At 45.3% G+C, this 14,889-nt stretch overlaps 1 pseudogene; it reads left to right on the top strand.

The window, feature by feature from the left end:
* Positions 1-10,925: 10,925 nt before the first annotated feature.
* LOC147412829 (structure-specific endonuclease subunit EME1-like) lies at positions 10,926-14,459 on the top strand (annotated as a pseudogene).
* Positions 14,460-14,889: the final 430 nt, after the last annotated feature.

Genomic DNA, 14,889 nt, shown 5'->3' with positions numbered 1-14,889 from the left:
AGCCAGGCTAGGGAAAAGGTTTTTTTTAACAAATGGTGCACTGGCCTACAGAGCTCAAATTTAGCACTATTCTGCTCACGAATACATGAAGTTTCAGCAAATCAGTATCCTTCTGTTCCACAAAGAAAGCAGACACATTCCTTGCTATGCTTAAAGGCTAACACAGCAGCTAGCAACAACAGCAGTGCTTCACATCACTCTGGTTTTAAATGCTGTTTTCAAATGGCTGGTGTTAAATGCAATTTTGCTTTACTTTTAGAGTATGGTAGGCAACAGGTAGACCTACCCAGATCCTAAAGAGAAGTTCTCCCTTTTTCTTCTTCAATTTTCTCTGCAAAGAAAAGAAAAATATTGCAAGCCAAAGATCTACCTACAACCACATCAAATCTCAAGAGAACTGCTCCGATGCAGCGAGAGCTTATGCACAGGTTACCACGGTCCATTTCTTTTCCTTCCAAATCTTTGGACATATCAAGACGTGCAAGTCAGAACTGTCACGAGAAGGTGGCTTGAAAAATGATTCAAATAATAAAGAACATTTTTCTCCCAGACACAAGACCTCCATTTGTACGTAGACAAAAGAGGGCAACAGAAGCAAGCCACAGCTGCACTTCTGCCTGGCATAACCCCTTGGATTACAAGTCGGGTTAAAAGAGTTGCTGGGGGTTTTTTCTGGAGAGTCAGAAAAGATGCTTGTGGTATCTTAGCTTCTGGGCGGAAAAAGACAAAGAAAAAAAAAAAAGAGAGAAGAGAAAAAACCCAAACCAACCACCATTTTTATAAAACAAGAATACCAAAGAACACTGAGGGGTGGTGGGGAAATAACCTGCACACTCTAACTTGTGCTTTCATTCTGATGGGAGTAATAAAGCACCACACGTTCAAGGCAAGATTATCACCGGCATGAAGAAACAGCATTCCCAGGTGCATAAACCTGTTGCTTCCGTGAAGTGCTGACAAATGGGTTAAGAAATGCTAAAACAAACCCTGGAGCTAACAGTGTGCATTCAAGTGATAATCACCAAGAAAAATAGTGCTGCATTTACAACAGAGTCTATGAGCAAAATGGAAGAACAAAGTGTTTTGTGAAGAGATAGAGCTGGAAGGACAGATAACATCCCTGTGCCCAGTCTAAACCTAGGAAAGAGACGGGGGTGGGGAGTAGGCACAGCCCTACGCTCACTCCAGTTTTTCACCCGCACTCTCCTCCTTCATGGCAGTTTGCTGGGCTCTGGGTTTGAAGCAGACCATCAGCTCTCTGTACAAAGTACTGAATTTCAAAGCCACTGAAATGATTTAACAGATGGTGCTCCACTCCTTTTCTTGAGGATGAGGAAACATCCAAAGAGTCCACACACATTGGTGAAAGCACAGCCCCAAGCCAGCTGCAAGCTCTGAGACACAAAGAGCACACAATCAGAGAGCATAACCTCGCAGTGACATCCTGTCTCAAAGGCTCCGAATTCTGCGTTTTGAGTGACTTGACCTGTTGCTGCCGCTTTAGCGCAGCCCTTTCAGAAGTGCAATTTTAAGCACCTTTGGCATTTTTCCCTTATGGCTCCATAGGATACCAAATCTGGGTATCACACCAGGCTACACTCCCAGGACAATAAATCAGCCTTTACACTGCGTAACACTCGTTAATTAACAAGGCACGTGATTTCTACTAAAACAGGGAGTAAAGGCGCGAGCCAGGACGCAGGAGCCCAGCCAACTCACTACGAAGCCCACAAAGAACGGCACAAAGTACAAGTCACCGCTGTAGGGCTCTGGGGCTGCTCCCAGCCACGGCTTTCGCCTCCCTTCTGGCTGTAACACCACTGCCAGGGATCCTGAAGTGCAGAGCCTGGAGAGGGAGGACAGGATGCTCCACACCGATCTCACTGTAGCCCAGAGCAGGCTGCTCCATGGTGAGTCTCAGCCACAGGAGTACCCCCACCTCCTAACTGCCCAGACCCAGCTTTGGGGGAGCTGAGCCAGGCAGACCTGCAGACTGGTTGTGTTTCAACAACCGGAGTTTTTTCTGGCCAGTTTTGGCGGAGGGAAGCATACAGCTCTGAGCGAGTAGCACACGTCCTACCTTTCACAAGCAACAACACAGGGACAAAGCTGAACCCTGCTTCACTCTGCCATCAGGCTTCACACCACCAGAATCGCTGGTGATGGTAAACAGAGCAGGAAGAGCTGATCAAGGGCTTTGTTTGACGGGCCACTTGAGGTGGGAAGACACTTTTCAAATCACTCAACTGGACCAGAAAGAACATGTAGCAGAGAGGGCAAGTACAGACACTCACAGCATGCCCTAACCCTAGCTGCATTTTCACCTCTGCCTGGCACAGCACAGCTCCACAGCAGATGCTGCGACACAACCAGGATGCACTAAGAGCTTACAGGCTGCTTTTAGGCAGATATTACCTCCGTATTTTACACCTCCAGTAACAGACTTTATCTATCTCACTCAAAACCAGGTATCCATCAGATTAGAAAAGTGGAGAGAAGAGCAACTTTCTGCTGAGAGTTCTGGACAAGTTCACCCCATAATCTACCCCACATCTTGCCAAAAGACAGCTACCAAGCCACAGCTTGATTGTTTTACATTTGTGCCTAAGGCATGCAGGAGGGTAAGGTCACTAATCAAGTGGTTTTTGCAGGAGATAAGGTAAGAAAGTGGTGATACACAGCAAATTACTTTGCGTTTGGATAGGTGAGGACTGAAACCAGTTTTCCACTGGAATCGTAACTAAACTGGACAAGGGCCCATTTCTGTATGAGCTACCACTTACAGGGCTCTCCAGCAGCACAAGCTCCCACAGCTGAGCTGCCTTGAAGTGACATGGTTGGAATTCAATATACAGTTGCATCAATGTCCCGGGAGCAGACAAGTATCAGCTTGTGATACTGTGGAGGACAGCATCCTCTTCAGAGTAGGAGGGGAAGGAAAAGGCCAAGAGTAACCACACCAATTCCTGTTTTGTTACCTGGAGATTTATTCATGCCCTTCCAACAAGGGGGACAAGCAAGATGAAGTCCCAAACTTCATTGCCAAACCCCACCTGTCCCTCAAGGCCCAAGAGGAGTTTCACCAGCAACAGAAGCATCGTTCAACTGATTATATTATAGCCTGCCTGTCAGACGGAGCGAAAGTTCCACAGAGCTGGGGCTGGGGAATTCCCGTCTGTGTAAGCCTGGGCACCGCCCGGTAAGACGGAGCGAAAGCTCCGCAGGGTTCGCATTGGTAAAGGGCTGTGAGTCCCCGTGTGGTAATCCGGTAAAGGTACCGTGATATAAACATATTATTATAAAGCTGCTGTTTTAATTGTTATTTTGATAGTACTATTGTTGTTGATGATTTATTGTGTGGGAGTAATAATGGGCCCTTGTTAATTGTGGTTTGAATGAGACATAGCTCAGCTACAAAGCGAGTGTGGAGCTTTGATCCACGTTTTTGTTATCCTGCGAGGGGTGCAGCCGGAGAGAAGTGAAGCAAAAGAACGGTGTGAGAGTTGAAAGTATCATATTATATTGTGGTAATTTAAAATATAATATTCCTTCCAATATCGTAGAAGGAAGGAAATGAGAGTCCCATACCAAGGACTTGTCCTTTAGGTTGTCTTTTGGCTCACTGGAAAGAGATGCATGAAGAGCTACGTAAGAGGCAACCTACTGAATATTATCATCATGTATGGCCAATGTATAAGCTAGAAAATGGAGAAGTATGGCCCTTGAATGGGACCCTAAACTATAACACTATTTTACAATTGATGTTATTTTGTAAAAGGGAAGGAAAATAGGACAAAGCTCCGTATGTGGATCTATTCTTTTATCTAAGAGAAAAACCTGAGTGGCAGGAAGAATGTGGGTTGACTGATCAAGTAATGTCTCTTATGATAAAGGATAAAAACGATCAGGAGCGCTGCTCTGCATGGACTAAGTTGAAAACTTGTCTTAGGCATTTAGTACTTAAAAAGGGGGGACAGGTAGATACAGGTCCTGAACTAGATGTTGCTCCTACCGCCCCGGCAGCTCCTGCTGACCTCATACACCCCCCTGTCCCAGTACCTCCTCCTGAACACAAACCTCAGCCTAGATCTGGGCAACTGACCCGGGACACTGGTGCAGAAGGGGTCCAGCCTCTCCAGGCAGTAGTGGAATAGAGGACAAAGAATCTGAAATAGAACCCTCTTCACCAGTGTCCAGGAAAACTCGATATCGTACTCATTTAATAACCCCCTTAAGACTGAAGGCTGGGAGGAAAAAAAGAAAAAAAAAAAGAGAGGTTACATTTTTAGTAGGTGCTGGAGCAACGTTCTCAGTTTTGAATACACAAAAAGGAATGATAAGAGCAAAAACCAGCAAATATTATTGAAGCCACAGGGAAAGAGGATAACTGGCCATTCCTACAACCCCTGGATCTGAAATTTGAAAACAACCATGTAACACATGAATCTTTGTATGTTCCAGAACGTCCAATACCCTTAGTGGGAAGAAATCTGTTATCTAAATTAAATGCATAAATCATTTTTGAAAATGGAGCACTGTTGTTAAAAGTACCTGAATCGAAGATAGGAGAAACTTTAATGATATAGAAAAACCAAAGCTATAGGAAATTCCCCCCTGAAATGAATTATGCCGTAATCCCCATGGTATGAGAAACTGATAGCCCAGGAAAAGCTAAATTGGCACAACCTGTAAAAATTGAATTAGAGGAAGGTGCGAGACTGGTAAGGATTAAACAATATCCAATCAAACCTGGAACAAAGGAGGGAATTAAAATTTAATTGATAAATTTCTGGAGTCCAAAATTTTAGAGAAGTGGGAGTCAGAGTATAATACTCCTGTTTTACCAGTACGGAAGCCTTCGGGCAACTGTAGGTTAGTGCAAGATTTGCGAGCTGTAAACCAAACTGTCAAAGGCCTCCACCCAGTGGTGGCAAACCCATACACATTGCTGACTGCCCTTAAAGAGACATACCAGTGGTTTACAGTGCTTGATTTGAAAGATGCTTTCTTTTGCATACCTCTGGAACAGGAGAGTAGTAAATTGTTTGCCTTTGAGTGGAAAAACCCACAGACAGGACACAAAGTACAGCTAACGTGGACACGACTACCCCGAGGTTTTAAAAACAGCACAATGATCTTCGGTAGCCAGCTGGCAAAGGAACTGGAATCTGGACAATGGAGAAAATGGTAACTTCGCGACCAGAACACCTGCTCCTACAGTATGTGGACACATTCTGATAGCTACTGAAGAAAAGTCGGCTTGTATCCAGGTAACCGTTGAACTTTTGAATTTCCTGGGATTTAATGGGTATAAGGCGTCTAAGAAGAAAGCCCCGATTGAAAGCCAGGCAGTCATCTACTTGGGGTTTGAGATTCCAAAGGGACAGAGAAAGCTGGGAACTGCTCGTAAGGAAGCAATTTGTGCCATTCCTGAACCTCAGACTATGCACGAGTTAAGAGCGTTTTGGGGAATGGACAGCCGGTGTCGTCTCTGGATGATGAATTGTGGACTGACAGCCAAACCACTCTACGAGGCCCAGAAGTCTGCCTCTCTTGTGTGGGGTCCCTCGCTACAATAGGCCTTCCGAAACCTTAAGCGAGCACTAATGTCAGCACCAGCTTTGGGACTGCCTGATAGAACTAAAGACTTTGAATTGTTTGTGCATGAAAGACAACACCTTGCTTTGGGAGTCCTGACCCGAAGGATGGGAAGCTGGAAGAGACTGGTGGGATGTTTTGCCAAGCAACTGGACACAGTGAGTAAGGGATGGCCTGCATGCTTGCGAGCAGTAGCAGAAACGCGAAAACTCACTGTGGGAAGAGTCGTTACGGTTTATGTCCCACATACGGTTATTGCTGTGCTGGAACAAAAGGGGGGGCATTAGCTTTCCCCTAGTAGAATGATGAAATGCCAAGTAATCCTTACAGAACAAGATGATGTGATTTTGAAAACAACTAATCTTGTGAACCTGGCCGTTTTCTTAAGTGCTTCACAGGAGGAAGAGACCTGAGCACGACTGCATAGCGATGATTGGACACACATATTCCAGTCGAGAAGGTCTAAAAGATGTCCCTTTAGAAAACCCTGAGTGGGAACTGTTCAGATGGCAACAGCTTTGTACAGAACGGAACTGGATAGGCTGGATATGCAGTAACAACTGAAAATTCTGTCATAGAAGCAAAGGCATTACCTAACACGACATCAGCTCAGAAGGCAGAATTGATTGCCTTAACACGGACATTGGAACTAAGTAAAGTAAAGAAAGTAAACATCTGAACAGACTCAAAATATGCTTTTGGAGTAGTCCATGTCCATAGGCATTAGGGGAAGAAAGAGGACTATTGTCCTCCCGGGGGCAAATATAAAGCATCAGAAGGAGATATTACAATTGTTACTGGCAGTTCAAAAACCGGCCCAAGTGGCAATCACGCACTGTAAAGCACATCAAACAGGAAATACAAAGAGAGCCGAAGGGAACAGACTGGCAGATCAAGTTGCCAGGAAGGTAGCCCAACAACAAGCATTACAGATGGCACTAATTCCCACCAGAACTGTAATGCTCCCTAAAGGATCTCCTAGATACTCAAAAGAAGATGAGGAATTAGCTCAATTATTAAATGCAAAGAAAAACTCAGAAGGATGGTGAACTGCCTCTGAAGGTCAGGTTATTGTGCCTCCATTGATTAGGAAAGAAACATTGCAGATAAAACATCGGGAATGCCACTGGGGTGTGGAAGCTCTAGTGACATTTCTGAAGCAGCATGTAATATCAGTAAAGATGATAGAGATGGCTAAATTAGTTGCAGTCAAATGTCAACTCTGTCTAAAAAAAAAGTAATAATCCTGTCATACAGAAAAAGGTTTAAATGGGTCAATTAAAAACCGGAATGCAACCTGGTGATTACTGGCAGATGAGGGTATCGATATATTCTGGTCAGGGTTGATACCTTTTCTGGATGGCCAGAGGCCTTTCCCTGTCGTACAAATCAAGCTAAAGAAACAGTCAAATGGCTTTTACAGGAAATAATCCCAAGGTTTGCAGTACCCCTTGGAATGTCATCAGATAGGGGCCGACATTTTGTAGCACCTGTGGTGCAAGATATCAGTAAAGCTCCAGGAATAACCTGGGATTTGCATGCCTCTTGGAGGCCACAATCTAGTGGAAAAGTAGAAAGAATGAACCAGACCATAAAAAGGCAAATCAGTAAAATATGTCAGGAGGCTAATTTGAAATGGCCTCAAGCACTCTCACTGGCATTATTGAGAATTAGAGTACAGCCAAAAAGCGGGATGTCTGTTAGCCCCAAGGAATTAATGTATGAAAAACCACACGAGTCACCTGAACCCAATCCAAGCATACATAGAACAGGAAAACAAGATGTGTATAATTATTTGCTTTCTCTTGGAAAAAACTTCAGTTAAACTGCGGAGTGCAATAGTGTGGAATTGACCCTTGACTTTGGAGAATCCAGTCCATAACTTCCAGCCTGGAGACTACGTCTACAGAAAGACCTGGACAACAGAGCCTCTACAGGAGAACTGGAAGGGACCATATCAAGTACTGCTAACCACGTTTACTGCAATCAAGATTGCTGAATCAGATGCTTGGATCCATTATACTAGAGTAAAGAAAGTACCATCTTCAAACTGGAGAGTAATTGGAAATCCAGAGACTCTGAAATTGACACTGAAACATGATTAATTACCTGAACTTTATTTTCCTGTTACAGCCTATGATGGTGGGAACCTGGACAGAGAAAAGGTCGCTGCCAGGTTTGATCTGGGTAACTAATGACACTCAGATGCAAACCTGTGATTCGAGTAATGGGCGGAGGAATATAAACAAACAGGTACAGGTGAAAAATGAGAGATCAATGAGGAAAAAACGTGATGAAGAAGGGGAACCAGACACAGAACAGGTAATATCAGTACCGGGTAAAACACAAGAAGAAAATGTAATGATAGGTTTGATTAAAGAATTTGCACACTTGCAAAATGTATCACAAATCACTCTTGTTTGCGCCTACCGTGAGCAGCCGGGGAATCAGTCCCATGGGAAATACTGACAATGAATCTGACTATTGTAGAAAAAAGAATGAAACTACCCATTGTAAACAGAAACCAGAATTTGAATGGCAGAAAAAGGTAAAAAATATCAGAAAGCAATGGAAGAGCCCCGGGAATAAGGAGGATTGAGAGAAATTATTGAATTATGTCTTTACCAAAAGAGAGAGATTTAAGACTGTAGGTTGGTGCTCCTATGATGAGCAAAGAAAGAAAAATGTGAGTCAAATGACTGTGAAACGGGAATGTGAAAAAACTAACCAAAGTGTGAAACAAGAGGAGCAGTGGAATTCTAATTGGTCTACAGGTGTACGTCTATAATTTCAATATATGGCAAAGGGCCCATGGTGTTTTAAACGGGATGGATTAAAGCACACAGTAAGTCCAATGGTAATAGATAAAACCACATCGATAAGGGAAACGGAAAAGATCGTTCCTTGGTGGCGCTGTGAACAGGTATATGATTGCAGTACAGAGAACCAAGCAATACAACTTGTTACCCCTTTAGCAGCAGCTCTGAACTATGGGTGTTTATGTCAGGGATTGCAAAATAATAGGAATATGACAACTCTCCGGAAAAGTAGTTACTTAAGATATACAATTCCAAGCCCCGGACATTTGGTATGGGTAATGAGCGATGGCACCTGGACCACTCATCCACCCATAGATGGGAAAGTTAGACAAATTACTTTAGGATTACTGACATTACGCCCGATATGGAAGAAAACTCCCTTTAAAGGAAGCCAGGAAAATTTACCTATATCCAGACTAACTAAAAGATCAGAAGCAGAAGATAACGAGATTTGGAATGACCCGGGGACAGGAGTGAAAATAGGATGGGCGCTGGAATCTCTCCTAAACCCTATAGCATCCTATAGGAATAGGGAGCGGTGGTATAGACTGACTGGACAAGTTGAACGATTAGCGAATGTATCACGTAGAGGATTGAAAAAGATAAACATGCAACTGCAGGCTACATCAAAAATGGCCCTACAGAATAGGATGGCATTGGACTTGTTGTTATTAAAGGAACATGGTGTGTGTGGATTTTTAAAGGACAAGATAGATCACTGCTGTATACATATTCCAAACGTAACGGAGGATGTGGAACATGATTTGGAGTTGTTAGGGAAAATAGAACAAGAAACACATAAAATCAGGAGGATATGTCAGAAAGTTGGATAGACAAAATTTTTACGAATTAGGATGGAATCTGAGTTCATGGATAAAATCCTTAATACAGACCTTAATCACTTTAGCCCGGTACTTAGAGTACTTGCTCTGACCTATAAATGCTTGAAACAACAATTGACACAGAAAACAGAGTGTAACCGAATAATTACGCAAGTGGTGACAAGACACCAGGGTGAACAACCAAAGGATCCACCATCATATGACAACGTAGGATTCAGTGACAATGCACTATAAATGAGTGAAAGTATTGAGTATGATTATCAATACTTTCAAAGGGGGGAAATGTTCTCTAAAATCATTAGATTTAAAAAGTTAGAACTGTGTGTGTGTTTTGAAACCTGTAACCATAGAAACTTCACCAGGTGACTGCAGTTTAGGAACTAGAGAAATTTGAAACCTGTTAGGTACCAGTGATCCTGTTTGAAAACCCCTTATTCTGATTTGAATATCAAGAATTCTAATTAGTAATTAGTAAGCATGACTAATGATAATTTTATTTAGATCAGTCTCAAATAGAATAAATGATTAAATATAAAATAAAATCTGTATTGCTTATGCTGCTAGCACGCCTCTATAAAATTCCAGACCCAAGGTATTCAGTAACCAATAATCTCTTAGTGGTAAGAAACAAGGACAGTGTGTTGTAGTCCAAGATGTCTGCAAGACAGGATTTAGGATGGTGCTCGATGTGTATAATCTTAGAATCGTGACCAAAGCAGGGACGAGCCAAGAGCCTGTGAGCCAAGGACATGTTCCCTGGCCAAGAACATGTTCCTTGACCAAACACGGTCCATTCGAGGAGTGGTCGAGACCTCCGACCCACGGTCCACCTACCCAAATTACACCCCCTACTCAAAAGAGAACAACAGAAGACTACGACAGAGGCTGCGCGCTAATTTGCATCAGAAATGAGAAAAGAAGAACCAATCATCGAGAGGATGAAATTAAATCTGTATTGTATAAATGAACTATGTATCAATTTACTGTCTAAATCTCTGTTGATTGCAATGTGCAGGCGGACATCTTGGGGAAGGATCCCATGTCCCCGGGGCGCATCGTTATTAAAGGACGTCTCTACTGATCTCACTGTGGGTAGAGGAGTTTTTCTTACCCACTGCAGATTTGCAACAAGACCCCCACGGCCTAAGGCCCCTGCAAAGAGGCCCCATCTCAAGTGCTGCTGCTGCTGCTGCTGCCCAGGGAGGAATAAAACTCTCGGCAGCGATGCCGAAGGCCTGGCACAAATTCCTGTTCCAGCCAGGCCTCGTCACATGAGGCACAGGCACTGCTGGTTGCTGGGATGGGCCTGACATGGCCTGGAGAACAGACAAGCTGTGATCTCCCTTTCAGCTTCCTCCTCGGCCGTGGGGCGGTTCCTTACACAGTCATACTCTGAACTCTTACAGACGAGAAGACTCCAAGCCAGGACTACACACTGGCGTACATAGAATTCCTACCCTGAACACGCTCAGTGAAGCATTTTGTGCAAATTCTCGAGTTACAACCAGGGCAAGTCAAGGGAAAAAAAAAACAATCAGTTGTTGTAGACACTGACTTTCTCTGGAACACAAACTACCTTTCACGCCACAGAATTCCTCCTTAAACAAAGCAACAAAAGGCACGGACAGAAAACACTGGTTTTCTTATCAAGAAAGCTGACCCTCTCATGACCTCCTCTCTGCTAAAAATGATTGAGATAGAATTGAGCATCACCTGGAGGAGGAAGATCGTGTCATCTCAGGTTTGTGAGCAAAATCTCCCTGTTCTTGCCCTTTCCTTCCTCTGTTACTTGCACTCGTTAGCAATTGTATTTAGCAACCCAAGTAAAAACCCTCGAATCTCCCTGCCTCAGAGCTCTGAGTGGCAGCGCTGGTTGGAGCGACTCAGAAGCAGACTGTTGGTCTGGCTGTTTGTTTTCCTGTCTGGACAGATGGAAGAAGAAGACGAATGGGCAGAAGATCCCAATGTCCTGGCTGTGCTTCACTTGGAGGAGCTTTTGTCCATGGTTCACAACTGCGTACAAGTGAGAGTGCTGATGAGTTCTGTGCCCCCAGACATGCCTTGCTGTGAAGGTGGTGGTTGTCATCCCCCTTCACGGCAGGAAGGTTTTGATGGGGGTTGGAGCCACAGTTTCAGTAAACCAGAAATCTGGTTTTAGAAGCCATTAACGGGTCAAAACCACTAGGGTTGTACAATGCAAAGTTCTGACAAGCTTTCGTTCCCAGTTACAACTTGTCACAGATTTTTGAGGAGGTAACATTGGCAGATGAAGTGAGATTATTTTTGATTTCCTTCTGCCTGTCACGGGTTAGGGCAGGAAATAAAGGGCAGTGAGGCCACTGCCGTAACTTTGTGCTGCATCAAGTATTGCCTGCTTGCCCCTGAGAAGCATCGCAAACAGATTTTCTCATCTGCAGATCCAGCTGCAGAATCAGAGCCATAGGTTGCTGTGCTTGCATGTGCACCTCAGAAGGGTTTAACTCCTTTTCTCTGTTGATCTTTGCAGGAGGCCCAGGGCTGTGCTGAAGGACAGGAGACCCTCCAGAGTTACGTAGCTCATGCGATGGAGAAAATGCCCGGGAAAACTCTGGCGCTGGCCATAGTTGGAGCACAAAATTGTTTCAGGTTAAACTCTTTTCCCTCCAAATGTTTCTGTGTTGTCTCTGCCCTTGAAAAACACCATCAGCGCTTACATTAACTCCTTCTAGCAAAGACTGGAGCGTAAGAGGTGTTCCCACCCAGAACTGCTCCACGCTTTGTTGTATAGAAACAGAAGCAAAGGTCCATCCAGCCTGTCACCACAATGACCTGGGGAAGAGCGTGAGCTCCCAGCCTTGCTTTACTCTTCTTAGGTCTTTCCTAGTTCCGTCAAAAACCAGACTGGGACAGGCAGCGGTGAATGGAAACCAAGAGGAGGGACAGCGAAAAGGGAGAAAAAGGAAAGCTGAGGACTCTGGCCCGGTGGTAACCAGAATGGACGTGGAAGAGGTGAGTCCTTTTCAAACTGATGGCACGCAGCCACCAGCTCTCGTTGTCTGCCATTGCTTGAGCATTTGACCCAATCCCACACTTTTTGGACGGGGGGATTCAGCCCCCGTTAGTCCGTGTGTCTGTGGACAGAACTCTTTGGGCTCAGCTCCCCCCTGCTCAGGGACGTTCCTGCTCTGCCACGGACCGACGTGTCTCGTTCACCTCCATCCTGACGTCCGTCTCGCTCAGCATCTCTCGCCCTTCGTGGCCCGCTGGCAAAGCATGTCAGCGCTGCCTTGGGCTGGCTGGCCTGCGTGGAACAAGCGCCTGCCACTGAGGAGCTGCAGCAGCTGAAATGGCACTCAACTGCTCTTAACTGGCAGGAGACAGGCTGCCCCATAATACTTCAGTGCCTTAAATAAGCTGTTCCCCAAACGGGGAGAGATTCGATGTTCTTGTCCTCGAGCAAGATGCTGTGACCCTTTCAACCAAGAGTGGAGTTGGATGTGAGAAGATCCATTGTTCCATCTGTTGTTTCCAATGATCTTTACAGGCCTTGCTCAATGTGCAGCTGAGGAAACCAATCCAAGTCAGGTTTTTTGAGACCTGGGGGGAGTTCGGAGCATACGCCACCGTGTTCACAAAAGCTGTAGCTGAAGCACCGTTCAAGTGAGTAAGCAGACGAGGTTTGGTCATGTCTTCTTTGGAGAGGCTGCACTTTCACAGGGACTGCGGGGGAACAGCAGGTACGGGGCTGCACTTCAGGCAACACGGTGTGATGATTTTGAAAGACCAGGCGACACAGAGCAGCTGCTCATTCAGCACAGGGTTGGTTCTTGGAAACGGAGGTCCTGCCCGGGGAGGGGTGGGGACAGATGCTGGTTTCACATTGGAGTCTCACTTGACATCGAGCAAAGCTCTTGTTGTCAGTCTGATTTTAGGAGTGGGAAGGGATCGCAACTAGAGCTGGGCTTTTACAGCACCAGCTTTTCTTTCGTGTGTAACCAAGAGAGACATTACTGAGGAGGAGCTGCTTAGCTGCTGCCATGGATAAGGAAGAACAGCAGCAGGTTGCACAGCAGTGGCTAAGCAAGCCCCCTTGTGCTCTCCCACACGATCACAGCATTCCTGTCACAGCAGCTGCTGTATGTCACATCTCGGCCGTGAGAAGAGGTAAGATGTCATTAACAGTGACACGTAGAAGTCTTTCATTACGGTGGACAGTCAGAAAGTGAATTCTTGTTTACCACTTTGTATGTGTGTTGGCTTGTGTCAGGATTGCTCCCAAGTACAGGATTGTTTCTTTTTCGGTAGGAAATTGGATGTAAAGAAAATCGGGCCCAGTTTTTAGCATTTACTTTGATGCCAGCGGTGTCTGTAACAGCACGGAGTGAGAGGTGGCTCTCCTTCTCTGTTGGCCGTGTGACAACAGGTGCAGGGATAGGATTTTCTTCGTAGCCTCATTGCCTCATTTTCTTTCCCATCCCTTGTTCTCCCCAGGCGAGAGCGAGAGAAGACGGGGCTCCCTTTTCAGCTTAGAGAAGGAGCGGTGCAGAGGGGTGAAGGCGGCTCCTTCTCAAAAGGGTCTCTTGGAAGCTTGGAAGAGACAGATACAACAATTTAACCGGGTCAGCCTCAAGACGACTGAGGCTATCGTGTCCGTCTACCCTTCTCCTCAGCTTCTGTACCGGGTGAGGATGCCTCAGGAATACTGAGGACTGTGTGCAGGCAGCCAGCTAATGTAAGGAGGGGAAGATATCATTCAACTGGTATTAAAATAGACACAACAGTTCTGTGCGAGCTGTTTAGTAAGGCAGTGAGGGAACTGGTGCCACAGCACCCATTGCTTTGGCCTTACAGAGCAGGCTACTGAGGGAGCAGTATTGGTTCTGCATCAGCCTGTGATCTCCGAAATGAGAGCTGGGGAGAGATGGGGTGAAAAAGGAGCGTCCGTTGTCAAAGGGTGGAGCGGTGACAGGCGCAGAGCTTGGATTATTTTTTTGAGCAACGGATGCAACTGGATGACACTGCTGTTCCTTTGTGTTGCTTTTAGGCCTATAGCAGATGCTCTTCGGAGCAGGAGAAGGAAAACATGCTGGCGAATATCCCCGTGTGCCGCGGCGACGGTGTGACAGCCACCTCCCGGTGGATCGGCCCAGAGCTCTCCTGCCGAATCTATCTGCAGATGACTGCCCCCAGTCCTGGCCTCTCTTTGTATTTCACTGGCTAGCCCCAGGCAATGAGGATTTTAGTGTTTGCCTGGTTCAAGTACTCAGTTTTCTGCCGGGCACAAGGACTTAGAGAACAAACAGTCATCGATCCTAGTTTAAAGACTTAAAACAGATTTAGAATTGATTGTAGCAGAAGGTTGGATGAAGTTGCTGAACGCGTGGAGTTTACACAAGAAAGATGGTCAACATCTTCCAGAAGAGCACGAGTTGGACATGGTTGAGAGTCGACAGTTCCTTTTATTTATTTTATCCAAAATAAAATATTTTGAATAATAACGATCTTTGCTTCTTAATATGCCATCTTGAATGCAGACAGCTATGCCATCTGTCAAAAGGAATACTTTCTACTGCAAGTAGTTATCTTCCCTCTCCACTGTGAAAACTCCTAATGCTAAAGCAACGCGGTGCTGCCCCCCAGTACCTGCCCTA

This window comes from Leptosomus discolor, unplaced genomic scaffold, assembly GCF_034619465.1.
Source record: "Leptosomus discolor isolate bLepDis1 unplaced genomic scaffold, bLepDis1.hap2 HAP2_SCAFFOLD_29, whole genome shotgun sequence".
NCBI lineage: Eukaryota > Metazoa > Chordata > Aves > Leptosomiformes > Leptosomidae > Leptosomus > Leptosomus discolor.
This window is presented reverse-complemented; position numbering and strand designations above follow the sequence as displayed.